The sequence below is a fragment of the Artemia sp. Qi Xiang Cuo genome, chromosome 12, assembly GCF_049724085.1.
Source record: "Artemia sp. Qi Xiang Cuo chromosome 12, ASM4972408v1, whole genome shotgun sequence".
NCBI lineage: Eukaryota > Metazoa > Arthropoda > Branchiopoda > Anostraca > Artemiidae > Artemia > Artemia sp. Qi Xiang Cuo.
The window spans coordinates 66,444,136-66,457,686 of record NC_142805.1 but is presented as its reverse complement, the minus strand read 5'-3'; the positions used below and the strand labels follow the sequence as shown (position 1 = coordinate 66,457,686).

At 37.2% G+C, this 13,551-nt stretch overlaps 1 protein-coding gene and 1 pseudogene across 1 annotated transcript in view; both read right to left on the bottom strand.

Moving 5' to 3' along the window:
- Positions 1-13,227, bottom strand: part of LOC148946416 (mitochondrial fission regulator 2-like) — a 55,937-nt gene extending 42,710 nt beyond the window's left edge. Inside the window, exon 1 of the mRNA XM_089098449.1 lies at positions 13,124-13,227. The gene's annotated coding sequence lies outside the window, so the exon portion shown is untranslated. The remainder of the gene's footprint in view (positions 1-13,123) is intronic.
- On the bottom strand, positions 4,901-5,467 carry LOC148946417 (protein CFDP2 pseudogene; annotated as a pseudogene).
- Positions 13,228-13,551: the final 324 nt, after the last annotated feature.

The window sequence follows — 13,551 nt, the reverse complement described above, 5'->3', positions numbered from 1 at the left end:
GTGGATCATTATTTGGATTGTGGAAAAATCCTATCCAATGATTGAACCTTGATAAAACCTGGTTTTTGCTGGTGGATGGTCAAACAGTGAATTTGAACCAAAATTCAGTGTCCTGGCTTCAATGCCTGTGAGATTTTACAGAAGTATTGAGAACTTCACCCAGCTTCATGGCTTCTGTGCCTGGGTGTTCTTATGCTTATATTTGATTTTGTAGAAACACATCAAAGAAGCACACAACATTGATCGAGTTTCAACACAGGGTGAGCCAACATCATCAAATACTGTGATGGTTTCTGGACCAGTGGAGCCAGTAGTGGAGGAATCTATACAGTATCTGAGCCAAACTGGAAGTCGTGACTCAGACCCAAAGCTAGCTGATGATAAACCACCTGTGCTAGTAAGCATGTCCATTTCCTACTCTCCTCTGCCAAGTTTGGCACTAGCCCAGAAAATCTTAGCTTTTACTTGGCTTTGATTTACTACCAAAAATTTACCACTGGTTCCGTCTGATGATCCTGGGTTACTTTTGAAACTTAAGAAATGAAAGTAAAATCAATTCTTTGCAGCATATACACTGCGTTTTCCAATGGAAAGTCGCAGTTTGTTTCTAGGTTCATCAATTTTAGGCAGTCCCATAAGAAAGTCTAGGCATATGAAAAGTTGAAAGGTCATATAGCTGCCACTCAAGCTCAAAACTGCCGAGACATTGGATGGCCCATAAATAGCACTTTGGCCATTAAACAGAAGGAACAGATCTTACCAAACATTTCAAGTACTGAATTATGTTATTGAGGAGCTGTTGGAGAGACAAGGATTACATTTTAGAGCAAACTGTGACAAGGTGAGACTTGAGCTTCTAACAAAGCTGGGAATAAACCACAGAAACTTCTTTGGGTTTATATTTTTGCTCTTGAAATATGACGTCTCTCTTAAGGAACATCTGGAAATAGTAATAGAGGATAACAAAAAAGTAAATCAAATATGGATGTGAGCAGGAAATCCAGAGGCGCAGCTAAGGGTCATGGCTCGCTCATCACTTTTCTTTCTAAGACAAAAGTCCAGAAACTGATAAGGAACATTTGAAATACACATGGAGAGCTATAGTGAACAAAATTGGTGTAAAAAGGTACAGCATCCAAAATGACACAACTCAGGAAGCTAGGGTTGCAGACTAGGCTTCTATTGTGTTAAGGTATGTGAAAGACAAAGAAATTCACAAATGGCTCCTTCCTGTCCAAATTTCCAGCAGCAAGGGTATAAACAAACTTTTACAGGCCAAGATCAAAGAGCACAGACTTAAGTATGAAAGGATAGCCAGGGAATCGTTTGACAGTGCTTCTAAAATGAGGGGCAAATTTAACAGACTTTGTTCTCTCATTAAAAACCAAATTCCAGATTTGGTTTATATCTGGTGCTATAGCTACATTCTAAGCCTTTGTGGCATTGATTGTTGCACTGCAACAGAGGCAAGGAATCCCTTTGGCACCATGAACATAATTTCATGTTTCCTTGCTGAGTTGTTCAAACGGGCCTGTGGTTACAACAAGTAGCAAATACTATAGAACAATGGTCAAAGTTGAAAAGGTTACAGAAAATCTGTGAAATTTATTGGTGGGAAAAAGAGAAGTTACTTGCTTGGATATTTTCTGGTGACAACTGCCTGTATTTAGATGCAGTGCATGGTTTGTTCTCAGTGGAAAACAGCATTTGTTTCAACTCAAAACTGCATCTGAAGCCAACTCACTTCTGAGTAAGCTTACGGAGTAAAACCCAATCCTAAAGACTCACTTGTTTCTTGCTGTATTTGAATTTATTGGCCCCATTTTAATGTATCTCCAGACAATAGGATTGGACTTTTTGACAGCCTGGAACATGGTTGATAAAGCAAGAAAGAATCTAGAGAGCATTTCCTTTGAAAGTGTCAAAGAAAACGCCTCCAAGTTTGTCTCAAAGATCCAGGGTCTTCTAGAGGCCACTTTATTTGAGCTTGAAATTAGCTCATAGCTAGCAGCTTGTTGTGTTGCCAAGAATAAATGCCTGCTGGGAAAAACAGCAAAATATTCTTGGCCTGAAGATATGGAACAGCATTTTCAAGTTGAAGTGTTTAGGTTAAGAATTTACCAAATAACAGCCAGCCTCAAAGAAAGATTTTCAGAAAACAAACAGCTTATTTTTTATGTATATTTCTTGCAGCACACCACATTCAGCCTTATGTGTTGAGGTGAAATACCAGAGTCAGTCCTTTGAAATGTTGCAGAGATGGTGAAGGTTTCGTGTGTTGAGCTAAGATCAGAGCTGAAAAGCTTTGCCCCAGTTTATGACAAAATTACTTAGCAAGGGTCATAAAAATACTCGGGATTGGTGAGATGCAGAATATGAGGATGGACAAGAACTTGGAGTGTAATGTGGAGAAGCTGATTTGCAAGACTCAAGTTCCTATAGTTTGTGCAGCTACTGCATAGCTTGTATGTATTGGCTGCTATTAAGGCTCAATTTATGCTCATCAGCTTACACTTCAGTTTTTCTGGGCTACATCAATATCTGCTGATGCTTTCATTTTCTCAAGTCAGCTGTAAAGGATCCTTCTCCAAACTAAAGCTTGTTCAGACAAGATTAAGAACTACAATATCAGATGATGTCTTTGAAGCATTCATGTTGATGTCATGGGAGCAGAAGCTGCTTGATTCAGTGCAGGTTGAAGATGTATTAGAATACGTGAAAAAATATTTGAAGACTTTAACATTGCTTTTGTCAGTGCAGTAGTTTTTTCCTTTTTTAGACAAGTTATTTTATTTTGTATCTGATCTTGACTTACTTGACTTAAGTCCCATCCGTCCTTGAAGGTCGTCTTGGGGTCTCTTTCTTCGTAATAGCGTGGATGTGCCTTTTGTATGCTTCACGGTGTTCTGCTAGGCGAAGAAGGTCCGAGAGGCGGTGAGGTGCAAAGTTTTCCTTCCACCTTTTTGGGGGACGACCACGAGGACGAGAACGGTGAATTTGGCCTTCGAAGGTGATTTTTGGGAGACGGGACCAACTCATCCGTTGTACGTGACCGAGCCATCGAAGTTGCTGGAGCTGGATCTTCATGAGAATTGTTTGTTGTACTTTAAGGTGCTCGAGAAGTTCGACATTTGAGATTCTATCAAGGTAAGTGATCCCGGCGATGCGGCGGAGGCACTTAGTTTCAAATGCTGTGAGTTGACGGTTGTCATTTACCTTCAACGTCCATGTTTCACATGAGTATATTGCGATGGGGATGATCAGGGTATCGAAAAGTCGTGTCTTAAGCCGCAAAGAAAAATCCTTGCTTTGCCATATGGGAATAAGGGCTTTGAAACTGAAACTTGCAAGGGAAAGACGTTCTTTAATGTCTTTTGATATACTGTTCTTGCGAGTAATCGGACTACCAAGGTAATGGAACTCGTCGACGTACTGGATACTCTCTTCATCAGGTTGCAGGTCGGGCTTAACTGTATCCTGCGGCTTTTGTGAGCAGCACATAGCCTTTGTTTTTGATACATTTATGATCATTCCAAAAGAACTAGTGGCTTCGAGGACGTCGTTAGCAATGGCTTGTAGATCCTCAGGTGCTTCAGCCATATCGTCGATATCGTTGGCATAGGCTAGCTTATCTGTCTGAACATCCCCTATATGTGCGCCGCAAGTTGTTTCCACCAGGGATAAGACTGCTTTGAGGAAAAGGTTGAACAGCTCTGGAGACAAGAGGCATCCTTGAAGGACACCTGTAGAAGTCTGTAAACTGTCAGTGAGACCTTCATTAGTCATAAAGCGACTCCCAAATTTTGAGTACATATCTTTAATAAGATCTACTAGGTTTCGTGGGATTCCGTAATGGAGGAGGATATGCCATAGGCCATTTCTCCAAATAAGAACAAATGCTTGCCTAAAGTCGATGAAGAGCTGATACAGGTCGTGACCGAGTTCCAGATATTTCTCTAAAATTTGGCAAACAGTGAAAATTTCGTCAACGGTCGATCTCCCAGGGAAAAAACCGGCTTGGTATTCTTGGATGACTAAGGATGACACGGCTCTGATCCGTTGGAGTATAATTTGGGTGAAGATGTTGGCAGTTTGACTTGTTAGGCTAATAGGACGGTAATTATCACATATTGCCTTTGACCTTTTCTTGTGTAGTGGAACAATTGTGGCTTCGCACCAAGAAGTTGGGAAATGACTCTTTTGCCAGGCAGCGGAAACAATCTTGTGGAAAAGATCTATAAGTGGTTCACACTGGACTTTCAGAAGTTCTGCCTGTATTCTGTCCAGGCCAGGGGCCTTGTTAGTCTTCAGCGCTTGGATGGCATCCTCGACCTCAGAACGGAGAGGAGGTGGACTGGGGTCTGAGACAGTAACGGGGAACAGGTCCAGGATAGCAGGGATTGGAAGGATATCAGGATTAAGTTTTTCTTTGACATTTTCAATCCATATTGATCAGATACCTTCTGTAATTCGTATCTTGGTGCCGTCTTGATACGACCGTGCACAAAAGCTGATAATTTTCTTGCTTGTTATTTTACGAACCCTCATATACAAAAACTGTTAGTTACCTTTCTCAAGATCTGATTAACACAGTTCGCATTTGTCTATAATATAGGTGTAATGGGCTCTACGGGTGGCTTTTTCTACAGCACGCTTCAACTGCTTATATCTGTCCCTGCTCTCTCGCTCTGACCTGTTATTTTGTTTTCGTTTCTCAGCACTCAATAAAGAAATTTCGTGGGTTATCCAAGGCTTTTTATCACCCTTTTTGGTTCCTAGGGCAGACATTGCTGCCTTGCTGATGATCCTAGAGGAGTCGGTGACCAGTTTATCTATATCCTCTTTAGATAGAGTTATAGGAATATTAGAAAGAAGGTCCGATATTTGAGTAGACAGTTCATCAATGTAGGTCTGTGCAGGTTTGAGGGTCTTTGAGAAGATGTATGTTGAAACAAGCAGGTCTATTATTCAGCTTTGCGGAAGATTTCAGGCGTATCTTTAGTGCAGACGTGACCAGGGAATGTTCGCTGTCGAAATCGCCACCTGCGAGGGTGACAGTATCTAGCAAAGACGATTTCCACCGCCTAGAGACGAGCACGTAATCAATAAGATTATGTGTTTTTCCGTCCGGCGAGGTCCATGTCGCCTTACAATATTCTCTGTGTTTGAAGAGAGTGTTGATAATGGCTAGATCACTGTCTCTGCAAAATTCAATGAGGCGTTCTCCCCTCTTGTTAAGTCGCCCAAGGCCAAACTTACCCATAACATGTTTGTTTCCAGCAGAATCGTTACCAACAATAGCATTGAAGTCGCCAATGACAACAACAAGGTCTTTTTTGGGAACTGCGTCAAATAGGCTTTGCAGTTGAAGATAGAAATTGTCAGACTCTTCATCTGATTTGTTGCAGTCAGGAGCGTAGACTTGTATGATTGTGATGTTGATTGGTGATCCTTTCATTTGTATCATAATCAACCATTCTGACACAGGCGTTATGGAAATCAGGGATCTTCATGCCTTACTTGACATCAAAAAGCCAACACCTTGGCAATGGACGCCATCGGTTCTCCCAGACACTATCAGACTAGTGTTGCCTATCCTTTCTTCGCCAGTGGTAGGGAGGTGTGTTTCTGAAAGTCCCACAATATCCCATTTAAATCGGTTTAGTTCATTTCGGACAAGATCTATTTTGCCTTGTTTAGCAAGCGTCCTAAGGTTCAGGGTTCCAATAGATAAAATCAATTTAGGGGAAAGCATAGCCTCCGGGTTCGGAGTTGTCAACATTGTTAAAGGGTCTCTATTCACGAGATTTTCGGTTGTCAGATTGTTGGTTGCCCCGGACGCGGTAACTTTGTCAGTTGCCCTGGACGCGGTAGCATTGGTTCTCGTTCTTGATTGTTTGTACTTCATTGTTTTAATAAGAAAGAACGTTTCTTGGCTAATTTCAGGATGGCAGTAAGCCACTCCTCTCCATCCCTAGCAGGGGCCGGCTATATCTGATCAAAGTACATATTTTGTGTTGAAAAACTTTGAAAAACTCTCAGTGGTGTTATTCATCCTTCTGAAGAGGACAAATACCATGAATATGCTTTGGTCCAGATTTCCCTGATACAGGACAGTAGCTGAAAATTTTATTCAGCTGAAAATACAATTCTGCTCTCCCTTTGTGTGAAAACCTGAGCAACACCAAGCCCAACCAAGGATCAGGGAGATTTGGCACAAAAAATTATTAGCTGTATCTCTTCCTGCGGTAAGCCTACTTCAAACTTAATGGGTAGTACTAACTTGCCTTGCAGCACAAATTTTGGTACAAATGATGTAGAGTCCAATTTCCACTTATTGTTAAAGGCCCCTTCTGATTAAACACAAAAAATTCCTTCTATAAGGAGGACCATAGATAGGGCTGCTTAACCAAAATACCCCCCTTAACTTTTTGCTCCCAGTCTGCCTCTGTTTTTTGGTGTTTACAAGATGCTGTACAAAGAAAAAGATCCAAGTTTAAAGAATCTAGTAGTTGGACATTGTGTCACAATAATGCACCAGCCTGTTCATCCCATGTTGTGCAACAGCTTTTGGCCAAACATTTTAGCCCAATTGTTTCTCAACCACCCTATTCACCAGACCTAGATACATGTGTTATTTTTCATTCCCAAAGATTAAAAAGGCACTTAAGGGTAAACGTTTTCAAGATGTATATGAAATAAAACAAAATGCAACAGAGCAGTTACAAGGAGTTTCTAAAAATGACTTCCAAAGGTGTTTTCAAAAATGGCAGGGATATTAGAGAACATGTATAGACTCAGAAGGAGCATATTCTGAAGGAGATTGAATGTAAATAATATTATCAAATAAATAGGGTAGGATATGCAGTAGTTGGCCAGCTAATCTACTCTTTAACTACTAAATCATTGTAAAATCTCTATCATACCACCCAGAAAGCGTTGGATGTATCAAAATCTTCTTAACAAGTGTGTCATAAGCTTGAATATTTTAACCATATACAACAATCATAATTCCAAATATACTGAAAGACAACAAGGAGCCTAATCTAGGCCACACATTTAAAGCTTGAGTCTAATCATAGAAAATCCTGTCTAATCTTTCACAGAGGATCTTAGGTTAGAACAACATATAGCCTACTAATCATAGACACAGCCAATATGGGGTAGATTTAATCTAAGACAAGTGTTGTGAGACAGAATAATTGTATTTAAATAGGTTAGGTGTAGAGGTAACTTTTGTCCAAGTTTGAATGTTGAAAAAACCAGATGTTCTCCAAGATTGTAGTCAGCCAATCCTGACTGGTCCAGTCTTAATCATCAGCCAATCACAACTATATAACCCTGTACTCATAATAACCAAGATTTGGAGCCTGCTGTCTATGTATAGGAAAGGTACTTTTTAATCAGAATATCTGGCCTAGATTAGGCACTGGCTGAGTACAGGGGGTCTTACCCTATGTATGTTTTTTTTTAACAAATCTTTTTACTTTTTGATTTGACCTTGTAGGCTATTCCCACTATACTTGTTCAATAGTGAGTTGATTTAAAACCTGATTGATGGTTATAATGTCTAAAGATAAGACACAGATAAATTGGGTGTTAGGCTACAACAATTTGCTGTTGAAACATTCAGTCAAGCCCTAGGTTTGTACCTCTATCTATATGGTGGGTTGATAAAGTGATGCAATGCACAGCATAAGTATATAATTGGGCAGGTAAAGTTTTGTCGTTCATATTATTGACCTACAAATAAAGTGAACATACCACTAGATGCCATTTTTTATGCTCTTTCTGAATATAATAATTGATTTTCTTGCAAATTCAATTTTGAGCCCTTTTAGCACCATTGAAAATAATAATTTCATTCTATATTTTTGGACATAAAAATATGTTATAACATTTGTTTCAAACTTACTATTTCATTATAAATCCATTTTGTAAAAGTTGTATAATTCCCAAACACTGATTTGTCAAGATTAAGTTAATTAGAAAAAATTTAAAGCAAATCAGTCATGTTTTCTTCTTGTTCTATTAGGCCGCTTAAAAACTGCCGTTTTACCTATATGTCGAAAAATATCAAAGCAAACAGAAGAAACATGGTGGATGGAAAAATACAGAAATTGTTTTCAATATTTTATGCAACTTTATTGTGACAAAAAAAAAAATGCTTGTTGATTATATAACTTTAAAAATGGATTTACAATCAAACAGTAAGTTTAAAATCCATGGTTTAAGCCTTTTTTATGCACAAAAATAGAAATTTTTTGGTAATTTTGAAGGGTTCAAAAAGGGCTTAAATTTTAATTTGCAAGAGAAGTGGTATATCAGGGGTATATTTGCTTTATTCATAGGTCAATAATATGAACAGAAAAATATTTACCTTGGGGCCATTGAAAGGAAATATGTCAAGCAAACAATTCTTAGCCTACTTCACAATAGCCTATGCAGAAAAATTGCAGTTAACAGATTTTGAAGGCATATACACTATACTTTATCCTTAGCTCCCCTGATGTGGGATAAAATTCTACTTTAGCTACCTTTGGCTGTCTTGAAAAGGGGTTGGGTTAGGAAAATAAAACTTTCAGGGATGAGTCTACAGGCTAAAGTATGTCCTGGGAAGGTATTTTGAAGTACCTAACTCTACTCCTTCTCTCTTTAGAGGGTCCTGACCTTTGATGACCTTTAAAAATCTGCATGTTATAAAAGTGAAACCTTGCAAAATAGATCATCTGTTTAAATGAAGCACAACTAAATTGTTTTCAGCTTTACAACTTCATAACAAATTTATAAGCTTTTATAGATATTAATTAAAAAAAACTTTTTCCATAAAATAAGTTTTTCAAAGAAAAGTAAAGAACTCCATTAAACAAAAAATGAGCAAAAATAAAATCAAATAATCTACCAAGCATGAAACTACCAACAATCAGCATCAATAAATAAATGAAACCCAAAAAGAACAGAAATTACAATAATTAACCAAGTCAAACTCAAAACGAGCAGAAATTAGCATAAATTGGGCTCAAAACCCCTATGCCTTCCCAAGGTCAGAACAAAATTTGCACTTTACTGAAAAAATTTAAATGTTATTACTTTTATAACTTTAGTAAATCAAATAATATTAACATTTTGATAACTAAATATCAGTATATGTATATTAAACTGACAATGCACATTCATTTGTATTTTTTCAGTAAAGTGCAAATTTTATTCTGACCTTGGGAAGGCACAGGGGTTTTGTGCCCAACTTATGTTAATTTCTGCTTGTTTTGGGTTGTTTGTTTAGTTGACGTTTGAGCAAATCAACCGCTCATATATGTGCAATCCTCTATTAAATCTTGGGCCCTAAATGGAGCCACGTCACTTTGAATCACACAAATATATGTTTGGCACAGGCCACGTCAACCCTTAACTATCATGGGGTTGTACTAAGATGTTGTTCAGAGTGTTCTTATTTAAATCACTGACATGATTTTACACATCACATTCTGCTATGGTCAAGAAACATAAAAAAAAAAAAAAAAAAAAAAAATACAAATATTATAGAACATTATGCAGATTACAATTTTTTATATAGACAATAAGGATATAGCCTTTCTATGGGTCCACTTACGGGACTTAGCATGACCAAGGATTGTCCTCATTGTAAATGCACTGAAATACTTAAAAATTAAACTTCTAAATACATTTCTTTGTACATCATATTTCCTACACTTCATAAGGATATGTTTAACATCATCATACTCATTACAAATATCACAGTATGGAGAGTCAGCTCTGCCCCACTTATGCAAAACTGAACGGGTTTTGGCACGGCCTGTCCTCAATCTGAAAATAGTAGCAGCAACAAATCTAATATCATGTACTAGTCCATCAGGTGGTGGCCTATAATGGCCTATAATCATAAAGCTCTAAAATTGGGTTTACACAATTTCTAATGTACTCATTTCTCTCCCTATCACATAATACATTATAAATAATTTGTATATGGTCTCTTAAATGGTCCGTCTCTCTAAGCCAGTCCTGTTTTAAAGTCATATTATCCTCATTACCATGGTCAGTCAAAGGGAAGTACACATTATCCTTTATTTCACATGGTTTATTTAAAACACTATCCTCAAAGGCAATCTCATTAATTGGTGTTATATTTGGGAACTCACTAGAAAGTAAATTAATACATCAATAGAAAGCAGGAATATTCCTGGTCTTAAATCTAATATCTCTATTGTAATTTCTTATTATTTCTATGTTAATAAGATCATCATCTAGACTAGCCTTCTTAGCGAAATACTTCACAAGTAACTTATCACGTCGTAATGTAAGGGTATTCACCCCCAACTCAATCATCATTGCAGGAACAGGGGTACTATTTAAGCAGCCTAAGGACCGCCTAAGAGCACTATGAGCATATGAGCTAGTATCACCATATATAAAGCTACCATTGTTTTGAGTTTGACTTGGTTAATTATTGTAATTTCTGTATGTTTTGGGTTCCATTTATTTATCGATGCTGATTTGTGGTAGTTTCACACTTGGTAGATTATTTGATTTTATTTTTGCTCATTTTTTGTTTAATGGAGTTCTTTACTTTTCTTTGAAAAACTTATTTTGTGGAAAAACTTTTTTTATAATTAATTTCTGTTCATGTTATATTGACATAGTCTTTTCAGGGAAAATGAAAATAATGCTTTAAATCTTTTTGTTTTTTAAGAATTACTAGTTTGGCCTGTTATTTGTATGCTGGAGAAAAATTTTCAGCAATTTTTCACTAAATACACCCTTTTCGAAATCTGGACACAAATAGTAGTGTTTAATTTAGTTTCATACCTCCCCTAGTTGACCTGAAATGGAAAACTTGATACTATTTGCAAAAAAATCTGTTTACTTTCTTTTATAGCTTGTATAAACTTACACTATTTTGATTTGGTTAAATTTTAACAGCAGAAATGGGAGGGTTGGCATGGGAGGGTGGGAGTGGAAGGGAGATTAGTTGCCCTCAAATCACTCTCAACTATTAAAAAGGGCATGGTTATCATCCTCTAAGACTGAATTTTCAGAACTTTCCACTACATTAAACAACAAGTCTATCACAAAATTTTGAATGGATGTGTTTGGGGAAATAGTGGGTGTGAGAGGGGTGTTAGTTGCCTTCCAATCACTTTTGACTATTAAAAAGGGCACAAGCCACTCTAATTTCAAATTGAATGAGTGCTTTTCAAAGATTCTACAACAACTTCTTTGATACAAAGTGCCCTGCTCTACAGGAAAAAATTAATAAATAATAAATTGTGCCAACATTGTTCTTATGTGCGCCCAGGGCATAACTTAAAACCCTTGCCCTGAGGGTTGTGGGGGAGTGTCCTCCTCTTTACTTAGTCCCCATTTCTTGTCTTGTTCTTGAGTGTCCCAGTTCTTTACTTAGGCAGTGCAATCATGCTGCCTATGATTTATACAACAACTTTCTATATAAACCTTATATGCCCCCAGGGCATAACTTACACCCCTTGCACTGAGGGCTTTGAGGGGGTTATCATGCTAAAAGACCTAATTTCCAGAACATTCAACTATGTTAAACAAAATGGATATCTCAAAATTTTGATTGGATGTGTTCTGGAAAATGGTGGGTGTGAGAGGGGTGTTATCACTTTCATCGATTAAAAAAGGCACTAGCCCTTTCAATTTCCAATTGAACAAGCCCTTTTGAAGTTTCTATGACAATGCTTTCAATACAAAACTTATATGCTAGTTCATCTTCAGCAAACATTTTTGCTGAAGGTGAAAATTTTGGCAGAAATTTAGCAAAATTGGCCAAAATTTAGCAAAATTCTTGATTTCTGCAGAAAATTCAGCTTAATTAAGGTAGTGATTCAGTAAAATTTACAAGGATTGCCTCCCCCCAAATAAAATGAGCCTCAGGATACCCCTGTCTAGAGGTACTTCAAAATACCTTCCTGGGACATACTTTAGACTGTATCCCTGAAAGTTTCACTTTCTTAACCTAACCCTTTTCCAAGATAGCCAAAAGTAACAAAAGTATAATTTTCCCTAATGTGGAAATATATAGCCCTTATTATTTATTTCGGTCAATATCTACCAAATCATATTATTGAGTTAGGGTAAGACACCCAGTAGTCGGACACTTTAATCACTTTGAAAACTTTTTGACATTTAAACTACTCTAATTACTGTATTATACCACCTAGAAACTTAATTTTTGTATCAAAAAATTTCTGAACAAGTAGGTTACTAATTCAAATAGTTTCACTTGTACAGCGCCTCCTATTTTTGAATTTACTAACAAGTGACAATTCTGCCTAAACTCGGACATACAAATGGCTCATTGTGAATAGTGAGTAAAATAGTATAAAAGATTATGTCCAAGAATAGGCAGGTGGCCAACTACTGGGTGTCTTACCCTAGGAATAAAGTGAATACACCATTTGATGCCTTTTTTTATGCTGTTTAGGAATATAATAATCATTTCGTTCGCACATGAATTTCCGCCCCCCCCCCTCAATATCTGATAAACCTAACCTAACCCGGATTTGATCTCTATAGGGGGGGGGGGGCTGTAAATAAATTCCAAAAGAAATGCTTATTATAATCTTAATAAGCATAAAAAAAAGGTGTGGAATGGTGTATTCACTTTAGTCCTAACTCAATAATATGATTTGGTAGATATTGACCTTTATTTCCTATGTATTTTTCCATTTCTTGATTTTGCTAGCACTGGGAACATGTTAGCCTATACCATTTCTTAACATATTTTCTTCCCAATAGCCTTAATTCTTGGCTTATGCCCAATTAATTAATTAATTTAATTCCCTCATTTAAAAATAAGGGAATTAAATTAATTAAACAAGGCTAGCCTAGACAAATGATTTGGCCTAGGCCTAAAATAATTTTCTCAATTTTATAATGCTCCCTTCAAATGTGCCCCTGGTGTAAACAATTACCAAACATTTTAGTTATTTACAATAAATTTTAGGCCTATAATTGTTAAATAAATTTGTGACCAAACCCCAAAAAAGGTGTTAGCAAAACCAGCCAGCCCACCATCACTCAAGTGATGTTTTTCAATAAGCCTTTGCTTATTATAAAGCTAGTGAGAATCAACCATACTAACTTTCAAGAATATTTGGGTAGAGCTAATTATATGTCTTCTGTTGTTCGTTTAATTCTGGACAATTCTTTCTTAAAATATTGTGAGGCATCAGAGGCTATTGTTTGAACTTGTCATAAATTAATTGACAGCGTTAGCGCCAAAAAGCGGAAATTCTTGCTAGTTATTTGACCAGATTTACATTCTGGCACTGTAAGAACCACAGACAAATGTATGTAATACAGACGTCCAACTGAAATAACTTTATGGTACCAATCAGTTTGGTGCTCTTGCTCGCATATCGTCAGTTCTTCAGGCTTCTAACACGCATTACCGTCATAATGCATAGCCAAAAGACACACATATACCCGACCTTTTTTTCTGACATTGTGAGATAGGGTGCTTAAACATCTTTAGCATACACTTTTTGTCTATGGCTAGAACACGCCTTT